The sequence below is a fragment of the Macrotis lagotis genome, chromosome 1, assembly GCF_037893015.1.
Source record: "Macrotis lagotis isolate mMagLag1 chromosome 1, bilby.v1.9.chrom.fasta, whole genome shotgun sequence".
NCBI classification, from domain to species: domain Eukaryota; kingdom Metazoa; phylum Chordata; class Mammalia; order Peramelemorphia; family Peramelidae; genus Macrotis; species Macrotis lagotis.
Genome location: NC_133658.1, coordinates 18,315,850 through 18,343,725, shown reverse-complemented (window position 1 = coordinate 18,343,725; position 27,876 = coordinate 18,315,850). Strand labels below are relative to the sequence as shown.

Below are 27,876 nucleotides of genomic sequence, written 5' to 3'. Positions count from 1 at the left end.
AATAAGAAAGAAAGGTAACAACAGTGGGACTTTGAGAAGATTGATGCTCTGTTAGTGAAACTGTGAGTTGTTCCAGTTGTTCTGGAAAGAAGTTTGGAAGGATACACAAAAAAGTGACACAAATCCATGCAAACACATGCACATACGTAAACTACCGTGTGTGTGAGTATTTTGAGTCACCCAGCTGCTGCCATTATAGGCATATAACCCCCAAAAAGATCAAAGGAAAGGAAAATAATCATATGCACTAAAATATTTATTATAGTTCTTTCTGTAGTGGGGAAAAATGAGAAACTGAAGGGGGTGCTTATCAACTGGGGGATAGCTGAACAAATTCAAATACATGCATGTAATTAAAAACTCATGTACTATAAGAAATGATGAAAGAAATGTTTTCAGAGAAACCTGAGAAGATTTGCTGGAACTAATGTAGAGTGAAGGAAGGGGCAGAACCAGGAGAACTTTTCTAATTGCTAATGTAAAAATAAACAATTTTTTATGGTTTTCTTTTTTTTTTTTACAAGGCAGTGGGGTTAAGTGGTTTGCCCAAGGCCCCACAGCTAGGTAATTACTAAGTGTCTGAGGCTGGATTTGAACCCAGGTACTCCTGACTCCAGAGCCGGTGCTCCATCCACTATGCCACCTAGCTACCCCAAAATAAACAATTCTAAAAGACTTAAAAGCTTCAAATAATACAATGATCAATCATGATTCTATGAGTCCCATGATGATGAATGGTAGCTGCATTCTGACCAAAAGATGAGTGACCAGTATATAAATTGCAATATCCATTTTTAATGTGGATAATATAAAATATTTTTGATTATGCATATGCAAAGGTTTTGTTATTTTTTTCTTTTCCCCCATTTAGATTGAGGAGTTGGGAAAAAGGAAAAGAGCCTTGATAATTGAAAATGACTGAAATATTTTGTTTATTTAGAATGAAGAAAGGGTTTTGTGATAGGGTGGTAGCATGAGGTAGTAGTTTTTCTAATGCTTTCTTGGTTTTTTCATGTCCTTTTTAAATATGTCAATACATATCTGTAAGATCTACGATTTGCTCCTATTGTGAAAACAGATTATAATCTATCACAGCTTATGATCATATGGTCCAGAATCACCTGACTGTCAGAGAGGTTAAGTGACTTTCCATGGGCTACACATTAAAATGGATGTGTCAAATCCAGCAAAAAGAAGTATGGGAATGGGGGCAGCTAGTTGGTATAGAAAGCCACTAAGTCTCTAAGGAATCAGGAGGACCTGAGTTCAAACCCAGTCTAAAACACTTAATACACACTTAACTGTATGTCCTTGGGCAAGTCACTTAACCTTATTGCCTTGCAAAAAGAAAGTTTTCTTTGTACCAATTTTATTGCTTGCAGAGGTATAGCCAGAAAGAATGGTACTTACAAGCATTGTCTCATTTTTATCATCATAACAAATGTGAGAAGTGAGTCTTATTATTACCTGTATTTTTAAGAGGAAGAAACTGGGGCTAAGAGTGACTTGCTTGGGGTCACACAGCTAAATTTCTGAGATTTGGACTAAGTTGTCGTTTATCCTTCATTCTCAAAAACATCAGGGAGATGCACTTGATTTGGGGAGATGACCCTGAAAGCAATGTCATCAGGATTAAGTGACTGGCCCAAGATCACTCAGCTAGGAAGTGTCTGAGACTGGATTTGAACTCAGGTCTTCCAGCACGGGCACTGAACCACCTTGCTGCCTTTGAATTAAGGAATGAGTCAGACACAATAGAAAAGACTGAACAATTTTTTAAAAGTATCTTGGAAATTAGGATCCTTCCAGGTTGAGAAACATCACACCTCCACCCTTGACTGTATTTAATCCAGGTCTCTCCTCAGCCTCAGGTCATTGTCATTAAAATGATTGTTGCCCTATCTGACATGGAACCAATAGCTTGTGGACTTCCCCCCTCTTCTGTCTTTATAATGATGTTTTTCTGCATCCACAGTTACATTTCCATTGAGATATTGCCAGTGAAGGCTTTCTTGAGCTGATTCTACTTATTTTGTTTGCTTGTTGGTTTGTTTTTTGCAAGGCAATGGAATTAAGTGACTTGCCCAAGGTCATGCAGCTAGGTAATGATTAAGTGTCTGAGGCTGGATTTGAACTCAGGTCCTCCTGACTCCAGGGCTACTGTGCCCTAGCTACCAGAGCTGATTCCTTTTGAACAAATGTGCTTAGAGGTTATGGAGGATGTCACAACCACTATGCCACAGCTCATGTCTAATCTAATTCAAGTCTAGCTCTTTCCGACTTCAGGAATAGCATTCTACCCACTGGTTAGGTTGCCTCTCTACCCTTTGGGATGATTGTGAGAATTTCATACTATGAAAAGAATTCTGTTCTTAAAATCAGAGGTTCTGGGTTCAAATCCTTGGTCTCTCCCTTCCTGCCTTTGAACCCTGAGATGAGTCCCTTAGCCTCTCAGCTAACAAATGTGTTCCTTTGTAAAGTGAGTGGTTGGCGGAGGTGCCCTCTGAGCTCCCTTCCAGCTCTGACTCTGCTCCTGTGATGCCAAGAGGTTCTTTCTTCAGGAACAGAGTCCCCTACTTATGATCCATGTGGACTCAATTTATTCCCAAGGAAGTAAAAGGACAAGTGCATGGTTAAGAAACAACCTTAGTAAGTGAATCAGAATTCAGATGAGAAGACGGATACATCATCTGTGGAAACCTTCCCAGAAAATAAGTCCTGATAAGAGAGAATTTCTAGACAGGAGGTAATGTCCCAAGTCTTGTCAAGGCATCCAAGGTTCTATCCAGCCCCAGTCTGAAATGGAAATCAATTGATCGTAATCTGAATTGTGGTGGGCACAAAATTCTGATGGTGGGGAAAGATGGAAGCCTTTGGAGTTGATATGGAAATCTGGGGGGAGATCTGAAGGGTAAGAACATGTCAGTATAGATCAAGTGTTCTAAATAATAGGCAGACAGTACCTGGTAAAGAAGTGACTAATTGCAAGCCTGGATGACATTTTTAAGGAAACCTTTTTAAAGAGACCCAAGACATTTTCTCCAGTAAAAAAAAAAAATGTTCCAAACACTTGAAGATGCCCCAAAGTCAAACATGACTTTGTGAGGTAGTGAGCTCCCTGGACTGGATGGTTTCAGCAATGTCTAGATAATGTTTAGAGGGGCACTAAAGTGTTGAGATAATGCTTATTTCCCTTTCTCCCTTCTTTTTCTTCTTTCCTTCCTTTCTCCCTTTCCCTCTTTCTCTCTTCACCTTCCTTTCTCTTTCCTCTCCTCCTTCCTTCCCCAATTTCCTTCCTTCTTTCTTTTCCTCTTTCCTTCATAACTGACCCACAGAAAGAATTTAATTCCAATAAGGGAGGCAAGTAAACATTAAATCTATACAGCATAAATATACAGTAAATACCTAGGCAACTAGATGGCGCAGTGGATGGAGCACTGGTTTTAGGATGAGAGTTTGAATCCAACCTCCAACACGTACTAGCTGTGTGACCCTGGGCAAGTCACTTCACCCTGATTGCCTCACATCCAGGGCCATCTCCATCCTGACACATCTCTGGCCACTGGACCCAGATGACTCTGGAGGAGAAAGTGAGGCTGGGGACCTAACACAGCCTCCCCATTCAAATCCAGTTCGTGTGTTTGTCAGGGCATCACCTCCCTGATGTCATGCTCTTTTTCAAAATAAAGGACAAATATTATTATTGCTATTGTTGCTATTATTATAGCAAATGCCTACCAAATAAATAAAGATAAGGTAGCTTGGGAAGGAGGATCCAAGAATCTGTGATTCTGGGAGAAGTCCCACACTATCATTCAGTCTCCCTCATCCCCCACCCCTTGACTTGTCCCTTGCTCTGATTTCATCACCCAACATTCTGATTTCTAATTCACTTTCCCAGGTCCAGAGCACCTTTAACAAGAGTCCACCCTTTCCAGCTCCTTACTGGAGAATGACCAAAATCACAAGAAGAAGGAGGCGAGCCCTTCCTCAGATTTGTACATCTGAAGTCAACTGCTCAGTGACAGAATGGAAGGATCTGACCTTTGGGGCAGAAAGGGAGAAACCAAGAATTTGACCCCAGAACCTCTGATTTAAGAACAGAATTCTTTTCAAGGCATGAAATTCTCTCTTGTAAATAAACAATCCACCCAAAGGGCGGAGAGGCAATCTAACCCAGTGAGTAGAATGCTCTTCCTGAAGTCAGGAAAAGCTAGACTTGAACTGGGTTTGTTCCCAGTGGGTTAAGGTGAATTCCTATGAGTCACCAATCTCTTCTATCATGGAATTATCATGTCATCAATAGAGAATAGGTTACAACTGACTGTCCGTGGACCTAAAATGGCCCACCCTTTGATAACTCAGTCAGATAATGCCATCCACCATAATAAAGCCTGCCTCTGGGATTATATTGCTGGAGTGTGGATTGATGCCGATCACAATCTCATGAACAACCAAATGGAATGATACCTGTGGCCATAGTGAAGGATCAGCCATGATTGGATCATTGGTTCATTTAAGACTCTCCAAAGCAGGGAGAACCTGAGCCAACATCTGCCAGAAAGAAACTTCTTTTTCTCACCCCATTTTCTCTTCCCCATGACATAATGGAGAGAGGGTCAGCTGGAGATCCTTAGGTCACGTCCTGGCTGTGAGATCATGATCAAGTCATGGCATTTCAGTAGCCCAGGCAGCTTGCTCAGATTATAAATTATATAGACATTACTGATCTGGGAAAGGAGTTTCCACACTAGGAACCCAAACATTGATAAGATAGGTCTAGAACCACACATATGCCCATACATACATGAACACAGACAGACAGTAGATAGACACACAATTCTGTTAAAATCAATTGGATATCAGAAAATTAAAATTCTAAATGGAGAGAGTTGCCAGTGTTCTTTCCAGGGGCAACAAAGTCTAAGGAAGAGACTGAGAGCTCTAGACCCAGGAGAGGCTGGGTTTAAGTCCTACTTGCTCATGATGAGGCTTCAGGCAAATCACTTAACTTCCTTGACTCATTCAATCAATAAACATTTTGTAAGCATCTATTAGCAGAAAGAGGCAGCTAGGTGGCTCAGTGGAAAAATCACTAGGCTTGGAGTCAGGAAGACCTGAGTTCAAATTTGAATTCAGACTCAAGTTTTTTGACCCTGGGCAACCCATTTAACCTGTGTCTGACAAGAGTAAAAAAAAAAAAAAACTGGATGCTTCAATGGATAGAGAGTTGGAACTGAAGTCGGGAAGTTGTTGCTGTTCAGTCATTTCAGTCATGTTTGACTCTATCCATTGTGCCAACAGCTGCTCCAGAGTAAGGAGGACCTGAGTTCAAATCTAGACTCAGAAACTTAACTAACTGTGAGACACTGAGCGAGTAATTCAACTTCTGTCTGTTTTGGACATAGTGGATAGAGAACAGGTACTGGAGTCCAGAAGACCTGAGTTCAAATCTGGCCTCAGACACTCATTATGTGACCCTGCACCTCTATGTCATAATTCTCTAGAAAAGGCAATTGCAAGCCTCCCCAATATTTTGTCAAGAAAGCCCCCCATGGGGACAGGAAGAGTCAGACATTACTAAACAACAACAAAGTACGAAGCACTGTGCTAGGTTCTGAGGATAGAAATATGAACCAATTAAAACAATCCTTGCCCTCAATGAACTTACAATCTAACGTGGGGGGGGGGGATAACACAAAAAAGGAGGGGAAGGAGAGAAAGAACCTAAAGTAGAACCAAGGACCAAGTAGGATCAGTTATATAAAGTCAACCTTCCGGCTTAAAGAAGCCAGAGCTGAGGCTGTTCCCAGTAACTGGTGGGGAATGAAGGCCAAGTGAAAACATTCTTCTAATTATGGCACTTACCAGAAATGAACTATTTCAGAGGGAGAGATAATCAAACCCCAGAATGGAGGCCAGTTTTGTTAAGAGCTGTCTGTACGCTCCTCCCTTCATGGGAACTTCGGGAGCTGGCAAAAAAAAATGCAATTCAGAGGACATAACATCAGGTCAGATAGAACCAAAAGGATTTAGAGAACCATGGGTGGTAACTCCCAGCTCATCAAAATGGCATGAACAGCCATGGATCTCTACCTGCCTGGTCATCCTGGTGGAGTCCAGAAAGTCCAGGTAGGGGCAGGGGTCCAGAGAGAAAGAGGAAAGAGAACCCAGCTCTTCCCATTCAATCTCAGAGAGAGAGAGACAGACACAGACACAGATAGACAGAGAGACAAAGACACAGAGAGAGACAGACAGAGACAGAGAGAGTCAGAGAGTGAGACAGAGACCCAAGACAGAGACAGAGAGAGACAGAGATAGAGACAGAGAGAAAGAGAGGCAGAGAGAGAGAGAGAGAGAGACAGAGACAGAGTGAGAAAGAGAGAGAGAGAGGGAGAGTCAGAGGCAGAGACAGAGACAAAGGTCTTCAAACCCATGTCAACTCTGCTGATGTTAAGAATTGGCTGTCTACCCTAAAGTGGTCAGTTGGGGCAGGGAAATGTCCAAGATGAAGCTCCTTAGGGAAACCAAGACAGAGATTCCTCAGCATGAAAGGCCTCCTGTGGCATATAATCTCTGACTCTTCCTTTGGATAACATGTACTAAAGCACATTTCCTCCTAGCAGAAAGATGATATACCACAGGGATAGAATATTATTCGCATATCATTTTGCTTAATCATTTTTCTTAGTTGCCAAAAATTCTGTTCTTGTTCAATCATGTTTCAGTCATGTGTGACTCTTCATGACCCCATTTGGGCTTTTCTTGGCAAAAATATTGGAATGGTTTGCCATTTCTTTCTCCAGCTCACTTTGCCAATAAAGAAATTGAAGCAAACAAGGTAAAGGGACTTACCCAGGGTCACAGAGCTAAGTGCTTGAGGCCAGATTTGAACTCAAAAAGATGAGTGTATAATAATCTATTGTTCAATAAACCCAAAACTCTTCAATTTCTTGGGTAAGAACTCACTATTTGACAAAAACTGCTGGGAAAATTGAAAAATAGTATGGCAAAAATTAGGCGTCTTCCTATATCCCATATCAAGATAAAATGAGTACACATAATACTGGAAGCCAATTAGCAGAACAAGGAATCATTTATCTGCCAGATCTTTGGCAAGGAGAGTTTAAGACAAGAGATAAGAATAGAGAATATTGTGAAACACAAAATGTATAATTTTGAGTACATTAAATTGAAAAGGTTTTACACAAACAAAACCAAATGCAGTCAAGATTAGAAGGAAAGCAGAAAATTGAAAAACAGTTTTTACAGTGTTTCTGATAAAGACCTAATTTCTTTTTTTTTTAAGGTTTTTTTTACAAGGCAAATGGGGCTAAGTGGCTTGCCTAAGACCACACAGCCAGATAATTATTGTCTGAGGATGGATTTGAACTCAGGTCCTCCTGACTCCAGGGCCACTGCTCTATTCACTGCACCACCCAGATGCCCCAAGACTTCATTTCTAAAATACAGAGAACCAAGTCAAATTTATAAGCCTACAAGTCATTCACCAATGGATAAATAAGGATATGAAAAGGCAATTTTCAATTGAAGTAATTAAAACTCTCTAAAATGATGATGATGATGATGATGATGATGATGATGATGATGATGATGATATTTGTCCTTCATTCTTGAAGAAGACCATGGCATTGGGGACATGATGCTGTGACAAGCACATGAATTGGATTGGAGTGAAGAAGGATGCTGTGCTAAGTTCCAGTCTCATTTTTTTTCTCCAGAACCCTCTGAGTCCAGTGATCAGATATGAATCAGGACAACTGGAGATGGTCCTGGATATGAGGCAATCAGAGTTAAGTGACTTACCCAAGGTCACACAGTTAGTGTTAAATGTCTGAGGCCGGATTTGAACTTCCGTTCTCCTGACTTCAAGGCAGTGCTCTATCCACTGCACCACCTAGCTGCCATATAGCACAGGTCTTGGAACTTCTTCCTGTGTTCAGATCTGTTCTCAGATACTTTCTAGTTGTGTGAACTTGGAGAAGTCACTTAAAGCTATCTATGTGACATGAAAAAATGTTCTAAATTACCATTAATTTTAAAAAAATGTAAATAAAACAATTCTGACGTACTGTCTCATACATACCTGACAGATTGGCTAAGGAAAACTGGGACATTAATGTACTGTTGGTGGAGTTGTGAACTGATCCAACCATTCTGGAGAGCAATCTGGAACTCTGCATAACTTTTGATCCAACAATATCACTACTAGTTCTGTACCCCCCACAAAAAATCATAAAAGAAGAAGACCCACATGTATAAAAATGTCCATAGCAGTTCCTTTTGTGGTGGCAAAGAGTTGGAAATTGAAGGGATGCCCATCCATTGGGGAATGGCTGAACAAACTGTGGTATATGTATGTGATGGAATCCTATTGTTCTGTAAGAAATCATGAGGGATGAGATTTCAGAAAAGTCTGGAAGGATTTGCATAAAATGAATGAAGTGAGCAGAACCAGAAGCACATTGTACACCTTAACAACAACATGCGGTGATGGTCAAACCCGATGGGCTTAGTGCTTCTTAGCAATATAGTGATCAAAGATAATTCTGAAGGATTTCAGATGGAAAATGCCATCCAAACCCAGAGAAAGAATTATAGTCTGAATGCAGATGTAAGCACCCCGCCTCTCTATCCTCTCAATCCATTACCTCTAATTACACAAACAAAAAATTGGGATTGGAGGAAAATTTATATACCTTAGCAATATCTAGTATGTGGAAGCTAAGTAGCACAATGGTTAGAGCACTGGGTCTGGAGACAGAAAGTCCTAAGTTCAAGAAAGAAAGAAAGAAAGAAAGGAAGAAAGAAAGAAAGAAAGAAAGAAAGAAAGAAAGAAAGAAAGAAAGAAAGAAAGGAAGAAAGGAAGGAAGGAAGAAAGACAGACAGACAGACAGAAAGAAAGAAAGAAAGAAAGAAAGAAAGAAAGAAAAAGAAAGAAAGAAAGAAAGAAAAAGAAAGAAAGAAAGAAAGAAAATGAATAGAAGGGTAGCTAGATGGTGCAAAGGATAGAACTAGAGTCAGGAGGACCTTGGTTCAAATCTGACTTCAAACGCTAGCTGTGTGACTCTGGGTAAATGACTTAATCCCAATTCCCTCAAAAACAAAAGTGCCTGGATACAGAAGATGGAATGTTTTATGTGAAGAAAGGCAAGGAAGTCAGTGTTTGTTGCATGTTTGAGAACAAAGAGGAGAGCAATATATATAAGGAGTCTGAAAAAAAAATTTAAAAGGAGCCATATTATGAAGCATTTTAAAAGTCAGAGCATTTAATATTTTATTCTGAAGGGAATTAGGCATCATTGGAATTTGTTGAGGAGGAGGGTGACTAGGCAGCCAAACACTTTAGGAAGATTAATTTGAGTGTTAAATGGAGGTTATCTGGAGGGGGCTAGATTTGAGATGGAGACATCAACCAACAGGCTATTATAATAGTCAAGGTGTGAGATGATGAGGACCTACAGCACAGTGTCAACTGTGTAAGGGGAGATGAATATGCATACATGTGTGTGTGTGTGTGTAAGGTTTGGAAATAGCAAGACTTGGCACATTATTGAGTGCAATTTCTCCTTTTTATATGGGAGGAAACTGAGAACTGTAGAAATAAAATGACTACTCCAAAAGCACACGGATAGTGTGGGGAAGAGCTAAAATTCCGATCTGACTCCTCTGAATCTCCCAAACCAAAAGTTGCAATCACAGATGCTAGTAGAAACTCTGCATTTCAATGAACCTTTCCTGAGCTTCCCCAGCTCATCAATTAATGCCAGAACATTATTCCTGTTTTACCATGCATGCTGAAATAATAACAATATTATGTTTGAGAAGATGGGTTTGGGCACACATCAGTCCTTCGCACTAAAAGAATATATAATCACAGCACCTTAATTACCAGTTAATCACACCTGACAAGATTCATCCTAGAATGATTAACTTTTATGACCACATTATAAATTTTGGAAGATAAAGGAATAAAATAGAAAAATGCGATGGTCCATTGGAAGCCCGGCAATAATATGCAGATTTGGCATCAGAAGAAACTGAACAGGATGTCAAGGATTTGTCCTACCCTGACTTCTTATATCATTCATGGTATATTCATGATCATGGTAATATTCAATTTAGTTGGAGGGGGTAGACTTGAGACGGGGAAATCAACCAGCAGACTATTATAATAATCAAGGTGAGAGATGATGACTTACAGCAGAGGATCAACTGGGTGGGGGGAGATGAACTTCTCTCTCTCTGAATGTATATTTCTATATCTATTTATCTAGATAGATATATAGAGATATAAATAGATATAAATATACATATTTACATATATGTGTATATGTGTGTGTGCAAATGTCAGACTAATGTCAGAACTAAGAGCTGGAAGGAACCTTAGAGGTCATCAAGTCCAACATCCTCTTTTACAGAGTGGGAAACTGAGACCAGAGGAAGAAAAGTAATATACTTAAGGCAACATAGGTAGTATAATTCAGAGAAGGGAATAAACATCCATAGTTACCAGACACTGAACTAATCCCTTTACAAATTTTATCTCATTTGCACCCTTGTCCTCTCATTTCAGAGGAACAGTATCACACTCCACCTCTACCCTTGGATCAGTTCCTTGGAAGACATTCTCCATGCCTGGAACTCAGAAAATGCTTGAATTAGATTGGTTTGAATCAGAGGAAGAATTCCCATAGTTAAAAGGGATTTACATTGGTGGTAGAGGTCGAAGTCTACAGTGGGCTAAGTCACTGTTCCTTTCAATAGGAAAACATTCCAAAGAGCAGAGGGTACTAGTGGAAATGATGCTTTTCCCTTCCCCCCCCCACCAGAAAAAAAAGGAGAAAAGAAAGAAAAAGGATCCCTGAGGCATTGCTAAGAGAGAACAAGAGGAAAATCAGAAGGTGGCCAAGACAAGAAGACATAGTTGAAGCTACCATGTGGGATGGATCATGTATGTGTATCAAGCTATACACAATGGGGACAATTTTTTCTTTTAAAGATGATAATCTAATATCTGTCCAGCAGTTCAAGACTGACAAAGCACGTTTCCACGTTAACTCTTTTGTTGCTCAGAGAGTCTGTGATATAGATGCTCTCTTCATTTTACAGAAAAGATGGATTTGCAAGAGGTTCAGTGATTTTCTCAGGTAATACTAAGAGAAAGGATAGACAGTTCCAGTTTCCTGGACCCTATGGGCTCTATAACCAGTTCATTTGCTGCTGATTGTATTTTGATTCTCTTAACACTTGAGACCAGAAATCCACTCTGCCTTGGTCTACTCTCAGAGACCACTGGGAGGCAATGTGGTGTAGCACGACAAGTCCCAGATCAGGGTTACAGGAGGGGTTTGCTCATCTCCTGTCTGCCATTTACCAGTTATGGAGCCTCAGGCAAATCATTTCCCTTTGTGGGGGTGCATTTTTTTCCACCCAAGAATTGAGGACATTGAACCTCTAAAGTGACCTCTAAAGTCCCTTTCTGTTCTAAGTTTAATTCAATTCAGTTTAGTTCAACTTAAAAAAAAAAAAGTTTAGTTTCAACTAAAAAACTCATTTAAGTGTCTACTGTATGCTAAGAATGAGGGATGAAGAGATTAAAAAGAAAATGAAACAATCTCTATTCAAACCCTGCTGAGACCTGATCCAGGCGGCTATGCGGTCCGAGGGATGGATCACCGGATCTGGCAGATATCTGGCAGACAAGCTCAAGTTTCACCTCAGACGTTTACTAGCTTAACCTCTGTTGGCTTCATTTCTGTTGGCTGTAAAATGAGAGGATTTCCTGTACAAGCATATAATTATGATAACAGCACCTGCATCCCAGCATTGCAATGAGCATCAAATGCACTTTGCTAAGCACATTTTCTTAATACTACGCCATTTATATAAAGTCCTATATGCATGCCAGCTCCTTTTTATCTATTTATCTATCTATTTGTTATTGGTTTTGCAAGGCAAAGGGGGGTTAAGTGACTTGTCTAAGTTCACACAGAGCAGTTTTTTTATTACTGCCTACAGTAATCTGCACCGTTTTGTATCATAAGGATGGTGATGAACGAAAGAGGCATTTCCTTTTACCTCATCTGATTACAATGGGATTGGGGATCTGATTTCATAAGCTTAAGACATTCTTGATATGAAAACTCACCAACTCAGACTAGTAACTCAGTGATCACTTAGAGTTTAATATTGTTTCCTAGGGATTCACACATGGAAACATAGTTAGCAGGTGTTACAGACAGGACTTGAACCTAGGTCTTTAGAAGTCCAAGCCTGACTCTCTCTTTATCCAAGACTTCAACGTTATCTCCCTTCTCTCTTTGTGAAGGTAAAATAGCAGAGAAAAGCCTGGTCTAAATATATGATTTGAGGAATAAACGCTGGCTGTTGTTTGTCAGTCATGTCTGACTCTTCATGACCCTGCTGGGAGTTTTCTTGACAAAAGCACTGAAAAAAGGGGTGGCTAGGTGGCATAGCGGATGAAGCACCGGCCCTGGAGTCAGGAGTACCTGGGTTCAAATGGTCTCAGACACTTCATAATTACCTAGCTGTGTGGCCTTGGGCAAGCCACTTAACCCCATTTGCCTTACAAAAATAAAACCTAAAAAAAAAAAAAAAAAGAAATGAGGACAAAGACACTGAAATGGTTTTGCCATTCCTTCTCCAGTTCATATTACAGGTGAGGAAACTAAGGCAAGCGAGCTTAAGTGCCTTGATCAGGGACTCAGAGCTAGTGGCTGATTCCATGACTAGTGTTCTAACCACTGAATGACCTACCTGCCACAGTTCATAGACATCCTTTAAAAAACTTACACGAGAGGGATAGCTAGATGGTGCAGTGGATAGAGCACCAGCCCTGGAGTCAGGAGGATCCCAGTTCAGATCCAGAATCAGACACTTAACAATTACCTAGCTGTGTGGCCTTGGGCAAGTCACTTAACCCCATTGCCTTGCCAAAAACAAAACAAAACAAAACAAAAAACCTTGATCAGACCCTACCATACCTCAAGTTATCATCCTTCTGTCTCTCCTTCCTTTCTCAGTCATCTCCAAATAAAGATGTCATCACTCATTTCCTCCCTTCCTCACCTCTCACTCTTTAACATTTTGCAATCTGAGTTCTGTCCTCCTATGATAAATATAATTGGCATCTCCAATATTAAAATTAATCTTTCAATTGTAAAATCAACTGGTCTTTTCCCAATCAGCCTTCTTACACTGTCTTCAGTATTGGACTCTGTGGATAACCCTCTTCTCCTGGAAACACTCTCAGAGCTGGGGCTTTAGGCTAATCCTCTCTCAATTCTTTTGCCTCTCTGTCTGTTCCCTCTCAGTCTCCTTTGCTAGATCATCTTCATGCTGTCCGGGGTTCTTTTCTTCCTAGTCATTCCATTCCATGCCTTCTCCAGTCAAATCATCATTTCTATCTCCTCTTTCCTGGTAACTTGATTCCAATTTGAGCCCATACCTAGTGCCTCTATTCTGAAAGATAAGTCTTATCTTGCAGGGCACTGGGTATTCTCACCATTTCCTACCTCTCTGAATATCTCTTGGCACCTCCCTCCTCACATATATTCTCCAATATCCCTTAATATGTTGATTTCTACCATTAGAATGTAAGCTCCCTGAAGACAACTTAGATTTAAGTCTTACTTGTTTATATTTGAATTCCTACCAGATAACATTGCCATATAGTAATTATGCAATAAAACCTCTTTCTTCCCTTATCTCTCTACAACCTCTCAGTGACTTCATCAGCTTCCATGGATTTAATGATCATCTGGGTAGATAGGTATACAACCTCGGTCTTTTCCTGAGACTTCACTCCTTCATTACCAATTGTCTATTGGATGTTTCAAACTGGCTATCCCCACAGACTTCTTAAATGTGACATATCCAAGGAGAATTCTTTTCTTTCTCCCTATCCTCGACCTCTTCCAAATTTTCCTATTTCTCTCAGAGGCATAAGTATTTTCCTTAACTCCCAGAGTCATAATTTCTGCATTGTCCTCAACCCTTTGCTCTGCATCACTTAACATGTCCAATTAATTGTCTCAAATCTGACCCCTTTATTCAAACTTCCGAACCCAAATCCAGGTTCTTATTACCTCTTACCTAGAATATTGTAATGATGTCCTAATTGGACTCCCTCCTTCATATCTCCCTCCCTCCCATCCTTCTCACTGCTGCTAAAATGGTCCTTCCAAAAAACATATCTGACCATCTTCAATAAACTACCTTATTTTCTGTTTGTTTCTTAAGATTCTTGACAACTTTGTCCAAACCTGCCCAGTCCCTGTGTGCACGTCTCCTCTTCCTAAAGTCTCTCACTCCACTAAATGGGTCTTTTCTCTATTCCTTTTATCCAATACTCTATCTCTTATCTCATGTCTTTACTCTGGCTCTCCTCTCTGAACTGCTGTCATCCCACTAACCACTGAGAAAACAGTTTTATTAAGGCTAGAGGCAGCTAGGTGGTGCAGTAAATAAGCATCCCTGGAGTCAGGTGGACCTGAGTTCAAATCCAGCCTCAGACAATTATTACCTAGCTGTGTGGCCTTAGATAAATTACCTAACCCCATTGCCTTGCAAAAACCTAAAAAAAATGTTTATCTGAAATTTAAAAAGACAGAAAACAGGATAAAATTTAAACATGAAAAATCACCAAAAATGTGGAGTTTGGGTGTATATGGGAAAGGTGGGATTGGTAGATAATCTAGTACAGGAACCTTTTTGGTTTCCTGGACTTGGGGTTTCCTTTGTATATTGAGTGTCCAATTAGGAAACCCCATCTATATATTGCCATCTCCTCTGAAGCCTAGAGTAATATCAGAGAGCTACCTGGGATTTTGAGAGGTTAAATGATTTATCCAGGATCACACAATCAGTCTGAGTCAGAGACAGGGTTTTCTTTCTTCCCTCCAAGGCCATCTGTCTACCTCCTACCACCTGTATGCTATATGGATGTTCTGTAGTCCTATTGCACCAATAGAAGGGAAAATATATGAAATTCAAAAACGCATTGGGAGATCCATGTGAACTGATGTAGGAAAAAGAAAACTGAACTAGGAAAGAGTTCATAGAATGTATATACAGTAAGGCAACAGCTGTGTGGCACAGTGGATAGAGCCTGGAGTCTGGAAGTTTCATCTGCTTTAGATTTTGAATTTGGCCTCAGACACTTACTAGCTGCATGACCCTGGGCAAGTCACTTAACCCCATTTACTTCAGTTTCCTCATTTGTCAAATGAGCTGGAGAAAAAATGACAAATCACTCCAGTGTTTTTGCCAAGAAAACCCCAAATGGGATCCCATGACCAAAGCCAACAAAAATGAGAGAGAAAGGAAAAGATCCATTTTATTGACATCCTTTTTCCTTTGAATCCTAGCCTCCTCAGATCCTGTATGACTTCAGTCCTGTAGGAGTTCCCCCATATGGTTAATTCAGATAAAATCAGGAGTTTCAGATAAGGACTGGGTAGTTGTAATTAGTTTATGATAAAACTTTGCAGCTCCAGGCTGTTCTGTGTGGGCTTCCCCCAGAAATGGGGTTCAATCACTCTTCCTTCCTCACTCCTTCCCACCCCTGATGGCCTCACTACTCAACTCAGCATCACATCCTACTCAGCAACTAATTCAGGAGGAGAAAGTGGATGTCTTTCACTAGGAGATGACAAAAATCTCCAAATGAGCACCCCTGTAATTTCAAACAACAGAGAATTAGGCCCCTGGGAGCTGGAGAACTCAGAATATTACTTCGTTTAGCTGTTTCCAAAAATGTCTTTGTCTTCTGAAATTCACAGGTGCCCATTTATCCTTGTTTCCCTTCAACAGGAAAAAGTCCCCTGGGCTCCTGGAGGCTTTAACATCTTGTGGACTAGTCAATAAATGGCTTCTCAAAACTTGGCTAATTCTGTCACTCCAGGAGCAATCTGGGCTATCTTTGGGGTGCTGACCCATCGTGGGGCATCCTGAAACTGGATGAAGTGTTCTTTGTGGAGAATGAGGCACATAAGGAAAGGAAATGCAGAGAGAGAAAACAAAGGCAGTTCACCTGGAGGATGCTCAGAAGGTTGGCTCACTTTGGTAAACTGACTATCTCCAACTGAAAACAGAAAGTTTCTGTCTTGATTTGCTTACATTCGAGACTATTTGGTCAAAAAAGAGGTTGTGATGAGCTTTTTTTGCAGTTTTTATTGATATCACCTCTGCTTTGACACTGCAATCATTTCCCAATTCATACGTCCAATCAACTCTCCTTCGCTACAAAGCTAAGCCAAGTCACCTCATCTACTACACACCCATAGTCCTTTACCCCAAAGGCAATCCCAGTCTTTCCTATCCAAAAAACTATTGCTCTGAATACTTAGGCCCCTCTCTTCTGCCTCTCTCTCTCATCTCTGTCTGTATCTGTCTCTATATCTCTCTATATGTCTGGCTCTGTATGCCTCTCTGTCTCTCTGACTCTGGCTCTGGCTCTGGCTCTGTCTGTCTGTCTCTGTCTATGTTTCTCTGTCTCTGTGTGTGTCTCTCTATGTCTCTCTGCCTATTGTCTCTGTCTTTCTTTGTTTCTCTGTCTCTATCTCTCTCTTTTTCTGTCTCTCTCTGTCTCCGTCTCTCTCTGTCTCTGTCTATGTCTCTGTCTCTCCTTGTCTTTCTGTCTCTGTCTGTGTGTGTGTCTCTGTCCCTCCCTCCCTATTCTTGTCTCTCTGTCTCTGTTTTTCTGACTTTGTCTCTCTCTGTCTCTCTCTCTATCTCTCTGTTTCTTTGTCTGTCTGTCTCTGTCTCTCCCTCCCTCTCCCCATCTTTCTTTGTCTCTTTCTGTCTCCTCTGTCTCTGTCTCTCTCTGTCTCTCTGTCTCCATCTTTGTGTCTCTCTCTGTCTCTCTGTCTCTCTCTGTCTCTCTCTGTCTCTTTCTGTCTCTCTCTGTCTCTCTGTCTCCATCTTTGTGTCTCTCTCTGTCTCTCTGTCTCTCTCTGTCTCTCTCTGTCTCTCTGTCTCTCTCTCTGTCTGTCTGTCTCTCTCTCTCTCTCTCTCTGTCTCTCTTCCTTCCTCCCCCCACCCTTTCTCCTGGCAAATATTTGCTGATCTCATCCCTGTGCTTCCCAGCCCACTACAACGAAGTTAACTAGATAAGAGACTCAGACCCAAAGGGCATTATGTAAAGGCACCACAGGCTGTGGTTGACCCCAGGCTCAGGGAATGCTTTGATTCCAGACATATGGAAGCAAATCAAAGTTTCCTGGATACAAAATCCTAGCTTATCTTTGCCCCCAAGATATTGGTTTCTTCTTCTTTATCTCTGAAAAGGCCCTAAGAGTTAGTGAGCTTCCCAGGATGATTCAGAGATGATGTGGGAGGGGAAAAAAGAAACTGGCTGAACCAGATACCCACCAGCCCTATTCTATTCTCCTTTCCCCTTCTTCTTTTGTCACCAGGACCTAGGTTTTATTTAAGCTATAAGCCCCAAAGTCCTCAGGATTGCCCATGTGATGAGACCTTCTCTCTTAAGCTTTCTATTATTTACTTTTCCAATGCATGTTCCATGTGATATTGTCCCCCAATACTACAGAATGGTAAAGTACAACCCTCTGTCATTTCAAAGCTTTAATAGTGGGACCCTGATTTACCTTTCCAGATTGACCACACAGTGTTTTGTTTTCCATGGTGCTCTAAGCTGTTTGACTTGGGTACTATTCGTATTTGATGTCTCATCAAGCTTCCTTTGAATAGACTAGACCCTTTGGCTGAAATGCATTGTCTCCTCACCTTTGCATCTTAGAATCCTTCCCTTCCTTCAAAGTCTGGCTCAGGAATACTTCCTATATGAATCAGCCTTTCTTGATCCCCCAGCTATTAATACCTTCCTCCCTTTCAAAAAAAAATTAAGATGTATTTACTTTACAAATCTAGTCAGGAGTCATCCCAATGAATAAGCTGAGAATCACTGTTCCTGAGTTTAGGGGAAGAGTGGAAGTTGGGGAGCTCTCCTTTGGGTCATGCTTGACTCAGCAAGGAGAGCACTTTAGAATACCTAGGAGTCTCCTCCTGGCGATGGGAGAGGAGCTGATGATTCATGATTATATCAGAGATGGTTCATTTATTGTGGAACCCCATCCTCCACCTCCTCTTTCCTCTCTTCCTATTGGAATCACGAGTGGGAATCATTCGAGCTGTTTCCCCAGAACTGACTGGGAAAAGAGCGACTGTGCTCCTGTAGCCATAGGTACTTGGTATCTACAATGCACATCCTGTCTACACAAGCCTGTGCCTGGATTTGGGTTGCCTCTCTCATATTTATTCTTTCTAGAAGAATATGTAGCTCTCCAAGGATAGACCCATTGGGATGAGGATGAAAGGACCTCCCCTCTTCAATTAGACCTGATACATGTAACAGATGAAAACACATCTCTGTTGTTCACTAGATGTGAAAAAGGCCTGGTTATCTCCCTAGATGTGAAAGGAAGTCAATTCAGATTAGTCAGGGTCTTGGCCAAGCCTTCTGAGGGGGCTTGACCATATACAATATGGTAAAATAATGGAGCCAGTTGAAATCAAAGAGTCAAGAGAGTAGAAAGTCAAGGGAGAATGTGACAGTCAGGAATCAGTTGGGTGGGGAGAGTAAGATTGAGAGTTCAGACATCCTAGACTTCATTAAGGCTCTGAATGCCAGGGGAGTTAGAAAAGATGATGTGCCCAGCCAACTTGGCTCCACAGGGATGCCTATAGGCTACATGTATATTTTCCATGGATATGGTTCTCCAGTTGAATTCAAGGTCCTTAAAGGCAGTGATGCTATGATTTTTGTCTTCATATTCTCAAAATCTACCATGGTGGTTGATACTTAACTCAATGCTTCTTGCGTGAATGTATATTTGAGCTCATTGTATTAGTTTTTTGCCTTGCATCCAGGGACATCTCTAGTCATCCTGAATGTGGCCACTGGACTCAGATGGTTCCAGAGGAGAAAGTGAGGCTGGTGATTTAGCACAGCATCCCCCCACTCATATCCAATTCATGTGCTTGTCATGGAATCACTTCCCTGATGTCAAGATCTTCTTAACAAAGGACAAACATCATCATCATCATCAATCTTCCTATCAGACTATGAACTCTATACATATTTTTTAGATTTTTTTGCAAGGCAATGGGGTTAAGTGACTCGGCCAAGGCCACACAGCTAGGTCATTATTAAGTGTCTGAGGCCGGATTTGAACTCAGACTCCTGACTCCAGGGCCAGTGCTCCATCCACTGTGCACCTAGCTGCCCCAACTCTATACATTTTGAATGATATGATTGGAAAAGGAGGTAGGTCAATCATGTGACAAGAAGTGAGAACAGGGATAAAAAGTCTGACAATACCTTGGTATCCTTAAGAAATCAGTTATTCATCTGTAAAACGGGCATCATAATAATATACTAAAGTAATTAGCATATCTTTAATACTTTCTCCAAGGATTTGGTGAGAGAGTCAAAGGATATGATGGATGTGAACCTTGGAGAGCTATTTAAATGCCTGTTGTTGTTTCTAGAGCATTGCATTAGGAATCACAAGAAACCGTGGCTCAAGTCCTAACTCTAATATTTAAGGATGAGACTCTGAGCAAACCATTCCTTTCCTCCAAGTCTTGGTCTCTTCATCTGTAAAATGGCGGTCATAGCCCTCCCCTAGGATATTAAGAGGATCAGATGAAAGCATCTTCTGCACATTCAAAGCCCTCTGCTTTGAAAACTTTAAAATCTTTTGGAAACAAGCTATAAAGATGTTGAGGAAGAGGACGAGGAGGAGGAGAAAGAGGATGATAAAAACCATGTCTTATATAACTTTTATGTCTTCTTTGGAATTCAGGTATGTTGAATTGAAATGAATAGCTTTATTCGGGCAGATAGGTGGCATCATAGAGCATAGAGAACAGGGACTGGAGCCAGGCTGATTCATCTTCCTGAGTTCAAATCTGATCTCAGACATTTACTAGCTGTGTGACCCTAAGCAAGTCCCTTCCTCCTGTTGTCCTCAGTTTCCTCATCTGTCAAATGACCTGGAGGAGGAAATTGCAAGCAATTCTAATATCTTTGCCAAGAAAACCCCAATCGGGGCAAGAAGAGTCAGACATGGCTGAACAACAACAAAAGTTTTAATCTCAGAAATCTCTTTTAGGGAGCTAGTTAATCCAAGTTCTCAAAATATCCTGAATGAATTAGTCAACTTATAATCAATAAATGAGCATTGGTTTGGTGACCACTTGGTTCCTGGAGGGTTCGAGTTTGGAGAAATTAAGATCAAAATTAAATAGCAGTTGCCTTAAAAACCCTCGCATTCCATCAGCATAGAAAACAAATGAATATTCCTATGTAATATATATATATAATATTATATATATGCAATATACACAAATGTATTGTATATAAAATATACAAAAGTGAATACGAGAAATTTTTAAGAGAAAGACACAAGCAGTTGGAGAAAGAGAAAAGCTTCATGTAGAAGGGGACAGGAAAAGGAGGGAGATGACATTTATACTGTGCCTACTATGTGCCTGGTAAATAGGGTGAAATGACTTGCCCAGGCTCACAGAGCTAATAAGTGTCTGAAGCCAGCTTTGAACTCGGGGAAATGAGTGTTCCTGACTCCAGGTCCCACAGTCTATCCACTGTGCCACCTAGTTGCCCCATACTTGTATTTATGTTTACTCAAGCCAAAATATATCAGAAACTGTTAATATGTGTCTCCAAAGTTGCCAAATGAGAGCAAGATGCTTTCTGAATATAAAATACTAAATAAGAAACTGATGTAACCTCGGAGAAGGTTAGCTCAAAGTGCTGACTTCTGACCTCACTGGGTCAAAATGAGGAAATGATAGGAACTTTACTCACTGAACCTGATGTTCATCCTTCATTTTTGAAGAAGGCCATGACATCAGGAAGGTGATGCCTTGGGAAGTAAGTGAATTGAATCTTGAGTGAGGAGGTGCTGTGCTAAAGTCATTAGCCTCACTGTCTCCTCTGGAACCATCTCAGTCCAATGGCCACATATGATTCAGGATGACTAAAGATAGACATGGAGGTAAGGGTTAAGTGGCTTATCCAAGGACAAAGAGCTAGTAAATGTCTGAAACTGGATTTGAACTAATGTCCTCCTGACTTTAGGGCCAGTGCTCTAGCCACTGAACCATCTGGCTGTCAAAAAACAGCATGAGATTCTTGGTCTACATAACAACTGGATAGATCTCTGATTTAGGATCGTGACTCTTCCATCTCCAAGTGAGATTTTTTTTTTCTTCCTGTGGTGGAGACAAGGAGAATTACTATTTCTGCCACCCCTAAAACGCAATGAGAAAGGGACAAGCAGGCTACAGAGCCATTGGGCTGGGAGATCTCTCCACTGTCCTTTCTCCAGTTGGGACATCAAACTAGAATTATGTTATCTCATTATCTCATTTCATCTTCAAAACAACCTTAAACAATGCTATCATTATCCCTGTTTTTTGCAGTTGAGGAAACTGAGGCAGAGATTAATTGATTTGCCCACCAGTAAGTATCTGATCCCAAATTAGAACTCAGTTCTTCCTGTTTCTAGGCTCAACTCCATCTGACTACAGTGCTCAGCAAAGCCACTAGTATATAGTACTACTTAATAAATATTGATTTAAGGGGTGGCTAGGTGACACAGTGGATAGAGCACTGGCCCTGGAGTCAGGAGTACCTGAGTTCAAATTCGGCCTCAGACACTTAATAATTACCAACTGTGTGGCCTTGGGCAAGTCACTTAACCCCATTGCCTTGCAAAAACCCAAATAAATAAACAAATAAATAAATAAATAAATAAATGTTGCTTTATAGCTGAATTCTATTAATCCACCACACATGAATGTCTACAATTGAAGGAACAAGATGATACTTTGGGGTTCAGGAGGAAGCATATTTTTTCTGGTCACTTAAGGGAAGAGTAAAATTTAGCTTATTCTTACCAGATTAGTTCTCTCGTATCAATTGCTAGTACATCAAAAAAAAAAAACCCCAAAATTATTCACACACACACACACACACACACACACACACACACACACACACACACACACACACATTAGGTAGTGCAGTAGATAGAATACTGGGGCTATAGTTCAAATCTGGCCCTAGATATTTACTAGCTATATGATCCTTGGCAAGTCACTTCACCTTGCTTTTCCTCGTCTATAAAATGAGCTGAAAAAAAAAATGTATCTTTGCCAAAATAGAAAAAAAATGTGCAAGAATAATGAATTCTCTAGCTGGGGATGAGATAAAATATCAGCTGAACCAAGGAGAAAGAAGAATCTCTCCAGGGAAACCTCCTCTAGGCAGTTTCTAGGATTTCAGGAACTGAAGGTCAGGGGATGCGTTGAGGTCTATCTCCAGGGAGATCTATCTGCCTTTCAAAAGATCACCTTCTCTTTCTTCATCTCTCTCAACCTCCATCTCTCCTTCTCCCCATGGTCTCTCTGGCTCTGAAATCCTTGGCTTTTCTCTTATGTAAATCTACAGGACTGAGGGTTGAGAACTCTCTCTAATTAGGAGTCATATACTTCCCCTCATATAGTGACCTGACACTGTCCCTCAGAAAATTGCCAAACCTTCCTGGGACTGGGCTGAGGCTTCAACTATAATTTGATCTAAATTACACTTCGACAAGTTACTTATGGCCCCAACACTGGAGAAAGGCACACACACTAAGTACATGTGTGATCAGAGAACCTGCATAAAGAGGCATATCTCAGGAACCGATGTGGTTGGGCCACCTAGGTAGCCAGAGTATCCATATACATGGCCAAACAACTGGCACCTCTAACACGGCAAGGTTCCTGATGTCCTTGGGTAGAGTTGGCATGCTGTTCTCTGTCTTGGCTGGTCATGCCAACTCTGTATTGAGCATGCAGCCTCTGGAAGTCTTCAAATGGAGGTTGCATAACCATTACTGTAGAGGGGCTTTTTCAGGGATGACAGGCACTAGATGGTTCTACCTTTCTAATTCTGATTCTGTGATTATATGATCAAATACAACATCTGAAATCAGAGACAGTAGTTCATTGAGCAAAGTTCCAAGTGAATTGGAGTCTGTATTAAGCATCTCCACTCTCCACTGCATATCACATTGTCTCTTCTCCATTGAGTTTTCATTGGTCTCAGGGTCACCAAGTTACTCTCTACTCTCAGCTTCTGGGTTTGATCTCTTCAGGGTCATCTATCTGTGTGTTACTTTAGGAACCAGAAAGCACCACCCTAATAAAACCTAGCATTCTCTAACAAAGTTTTTCCCGATAAGGGAGAGTTAGCAATCCTTTACTCCCGCTGAGGCTGGGAGCCAAATTCTCAGACTGATCTCACAGGGTTGTGTCCCCAACTAAGGGCAGTCACCTACAAATCAAAAACTGTGCCTTGAGGTCATACTAGAGGTATTCCTTGGATATGCTCAGTTAAGTGTGAAAAGGAGTCTTTGTCCCAGATAGTTAACTGGCAAAGTAAGACATTTCCTTTGACTTCTGTTTAATGTCTTGTCTGCATCCTGTACTCTCAAAACCTTTTTTTTGGTGGATTCTATCAAATCAACCTCAAAGAAACTATGGGAATTTTATGAGGTGGTCTTGACTCTGAAAATCTTCTCTGGAATGGTGAACTAAGAAAGAATAAAGTTAGATGAAGGCACATTCATTGTTCCTTACCCTCCTGATCCTGCCATTGCCCTATTTAATAATGCCTGCCCCCTGTCAACTTCAGCAAAAAACAAAACAATAGAACAAAATCCTAGGTTTTTGCATTGTGTTCTAACCATCCCTGAATTTCTCAGTCTCCCTGCACAATGAGCCCCAAAATCAAAGTAACACGCCCACTCTAGACTTCTACCCTAATTTAACCCTTCTTGAACTTAATTTCTTCATCTATAAAATGGAAATACTCTACCTGAGGAACATAACTTATGGAACTATTATGAGTATTAAATGCTGAATATAAGAAAGTGATATGAAAAGTATTACAGTGTTACATAAATACCAGCTATTACTATTCCTAACGTCTTCATTATCATTCTCATCTTCATTGGCATTCTCACCATCCTCATCACCCTCATCATCATGGTCATCCTCATCATCTTCATCTTCATTGACATACACATTATCCTCATCCTTGTCATCTTCATTGTCCCTCCTCCTCCTCCTCCTCATTGTCATTATCATCATGTAGGGCCACCTCCAAACCAAAGAGGGATAAAACTTTTCTGCTTGACCCCAGAAAGTGGAACTAGCCCAAATAGAGGGAAACCAGGAAAATGAATTTGAATCAGGGAAAGACAATGTTCTTTAAATTAATGCTGTCCCAAAAGGCAGTGGCCTGAAGAGGAAAGTTGGAAGCGTCCCATCTCTGGAAGTCTTCCAATGGAGGCTGCATAACGACTTGTTGAATTACTGTAGCAGGGCTTCCTTTTCAGGCATGACATGCACTAGATGGTTCTGCCTTTCTCATTCTGATTCTGTGATTAAATGATCAAGTAAAACATCAGAAACCAAAAGGCAGTAGTAGTCCATTGTGCAGAGTTTCAAGTGAATTGGAGTCTGATTGACTTTAATGGGAAAGACATCATTCAGGTAGTCTGTCAGAACTAGCCGACAATATTTTTCATCACTATCTCTAAGCTAAACATGACCCCTAAGTGAGGCAGTGAGTGGCTCAGTGGATAAAGGACTGGTCTTGAAAATAAGAAAACTCATCTTCATGAATTCAAATTCAGTCTCAGACCCTTATTACTAGCTGTGTGATCCTGGCCAAGTCCCTTCACCCTGTAGGCCTTGCTTTTCTCATCTGTGAAATGAGCTAGAGAAGGAAAAGGCAAACCACTCTAGTCTCTTTGCCAAGAAAGCCCCAAGTGGGATCAGGAAGTGTCAGACAGGACTCAAGTCAATAAACAGTTAGAGACTTGATCCTCCATGGCCATATCCCTGCTTCTTGGATACCTTTGTCCTCTTCCTGGCCAGTTCAAGTTTGAAATTCCATCCTTTTATACTTTGATATAGTTTGATCCTTGATTTATTCATTGTCTCACTGAATTCTCAAATTCTCCATAAGCTAGGAGCAACAGGGATTGTTGACCCATTTTCCAAATGAGAAAACTGAGATTTAGAGAAGTGAATGCTTGGCCAATATGAGAGAGTCATTGAGCACCTGCTCTGAGGACAGTAGGTGTTGAGAATGCAGAGACAAAAAAAAATGTAATGGAGATAATCAAGAGAGCCTTTTGATCTTCTCTAGGAATAGCAACTGGCATTTATAATACATTTTAAGGGTTATAAAATGTTTTACAAGAATTATCTCATTTGATCTTTACCAGAACCCTTCAGGATAGCTGGTACCATCATTCCCATTTTACAGTTGAGGAAACTGAGGGAAGCAGAAGGGAAGTGACTTGCCCAGGGTCATGCAGCTAGTAATTATCTAAGGTTGTATTTGAATTCAGGTCTTCCTGACTACAGGCCCAGCACACTATCTGCTAGGTCACCCAGTTGTCTCCAACTGGAGGATAGATCATGGAAGAAATAGAATGTCTGTGGTTCCTATTACTGATATATATCTTAGTTAAACATTAAAGGATCTTCCCTTTGGGATGATGCTGCACTCCTTGATTTGTCCATTGGTCCTCATGATGGCAAGAAGGGATGAGGAAAGGAAGGGGCTGCGTTGTAGAAGATGGACCTTAGACACTGAACCTACTCAGCAGACTTCCAAGTTGGCAACTTCACCTTCTCAAGGTCCCTATTCCCATCTGGGAATCTGGATTTGGGGGTGGCCAACAATAATGTCAATTGCTTGAATATGCCTTACCTAGGCAAATCTGAGACAGCACCTCCATTTTCTGACTGTCCCCTTGGATTTCGTTTCTTTACCCAGGTGCAAGTGATTGAACTGTGCTTCTGAGAAGGGTGTCTCAAGGAAGGATGGTTGCAATCTTAATTTTAAGAGGTTAGGGATTCCTGAGTCTAGGATCTGGTTGCCTAGAGGGAAATGATTCCTGTTAACTATAGATCCTATAAAAATTCCCCAGAGGAGAAGATAAGCCCAATTGGAGGATGAGCCATGCCCTGGCTTACAAAAAGACATGGATAATGAAGAGTTGAGAGTTGAGATGAAAGCAAAATGTCTGTTCAAAGTCTATCTTGTTTTAATGTTTTAAATTTCAGTTTCCCAGAAGAAGATGATAGGAATCATGAATTATTGTAGAACTCTATACATTTTTGTCAATGAATGCTTTGGCAGCTAGATGGCACAGTGATGTAGTACTAAGTCTGGAGTTCAGAAGACCTGAGTTCAAATTTTGCCTGACACATTTATCAGCTATGTGACCCCGGACAAGTCACCTAACCTTGTTTGCTTTAGTTTCCTCATCTGTAATAATGAGCAGGAGCCTAGTATCTTTACTGAGAAAACCTCAAATGGGTATCAGAAGAGTTATAGATTGCTGTACAAATGCATGTTAATGAGTGCTTTATATTTATATATAAGAACTTCTTTTGTGGTAGAGAAAAATAAATGGCTGGTGTATACCTGATCCACTTGGAAATTTTTACTTTTAAATTATGGAATAAAACAATTTTCTAGAGCACAGTGTAATAAAAAGGTGATTATGAGGGCGGGTAGGTGGCACAGTGGATAGAGCACCGGCCCTGGAGTCAGGAGTCCCTGAGTTCAAATCCTGCCTCAGACACTTAATAATTACTAGCTGTGTGGCCTTGGGCAAGCCACTTCACCCCATTGCCTTGCAAAAATCTTAAAAAATAAATAAACAAAAAAGGTGATTATATGTGAAAGTGTAACTCTATTATGTGAATTTACTATTCCTTTCATATATTAAAGAATTCTCATGTAAATTTTTTTCATTTTTTTCTTCCTTCTCCCCACCTCACCCTAGAGATGGCTATCATTAGACACAAATCTATTTATGTGTGTGTGTGTGTGTGTGTGTAAAATTATTCTACGCATACTTATATTCATCCATTCTTTCTTAGAACACTGAGTACCTATCTAGAAGGAAATCTATTGATCGCTGGTAGGAACATGAGCCAATCCTAAAGGTTAAGTGATTGTTCCCGGACTTCCACTCTATGTTGGAGGAATAATAAATCAACAAGAAACAACAAGAGACTGTGATTTCTATCTTTTAGGGGTCAGACTACTAAGAATGGACATGCTTAATGAGAAGTCATAGTTGGGGCCCCTCAAATAGAAGAAGGCATCCCAACCCCTAAGGAATTCAACCTGAAAGAAAAGACTTATGGGAGACAAGACAATTGTCTTGAAATATTTGAGAATCTGTCACATAGAGAAGGGATTAGATCGGTTCTCATTGACACCAGAGAGTAAAGGGGGGGGGGATCTGAAAAAAAAAAACTAATTTACGTTTGCTAGAAGGTAGAATTTTGGGACAATGAGAATTTCCTCAACAAGAAATTGGTTGCCTTGGCTGAATTTTCCCAAGCCAAGACTGGTCAACAGTTTGGCCAAATGGATTCTTTAAACAGTTACAGGTTGGGATAAATGGCCACTGAGGTCCCTCCTGATGCTGAGGTTCTGTCAGTCTGTGACCTGTAAGGTCCTTTCTGACTCTAAATCTTTGCACCCCTTTCAAAGTTATGTATAACCTCTTTTCCCTCAGCACCACAGGAAATAATTTTTCTCCTTCACTCCATGATTAGCAATGAAATGGCTGCCTTGGGATCTCCAAGGGCCAGGGCTTGAACAACCCAGAAAAAGAGAGAGTTCAACTTTCACTGCTCCAATAAGCACAGCCCAAATCCCATGCTGTGGCAGGTCCCTGTGGTAAGAGGGGTATC

General features: G+C 40.8%; 1 pseudogene; it reads right to left on the bottom strand.

Moving 5' to 3' along the window:
* Positions 1–24,219, bottom strand: part of LOC141509424 (methyltransferase-like protein 22 pseudogene) — a 60,703-nt pseudogene extending 36,484 nt beyond the window's left edge.
* Positions 24,220–27,876: the final 3,657 nt, after the last annotated feature.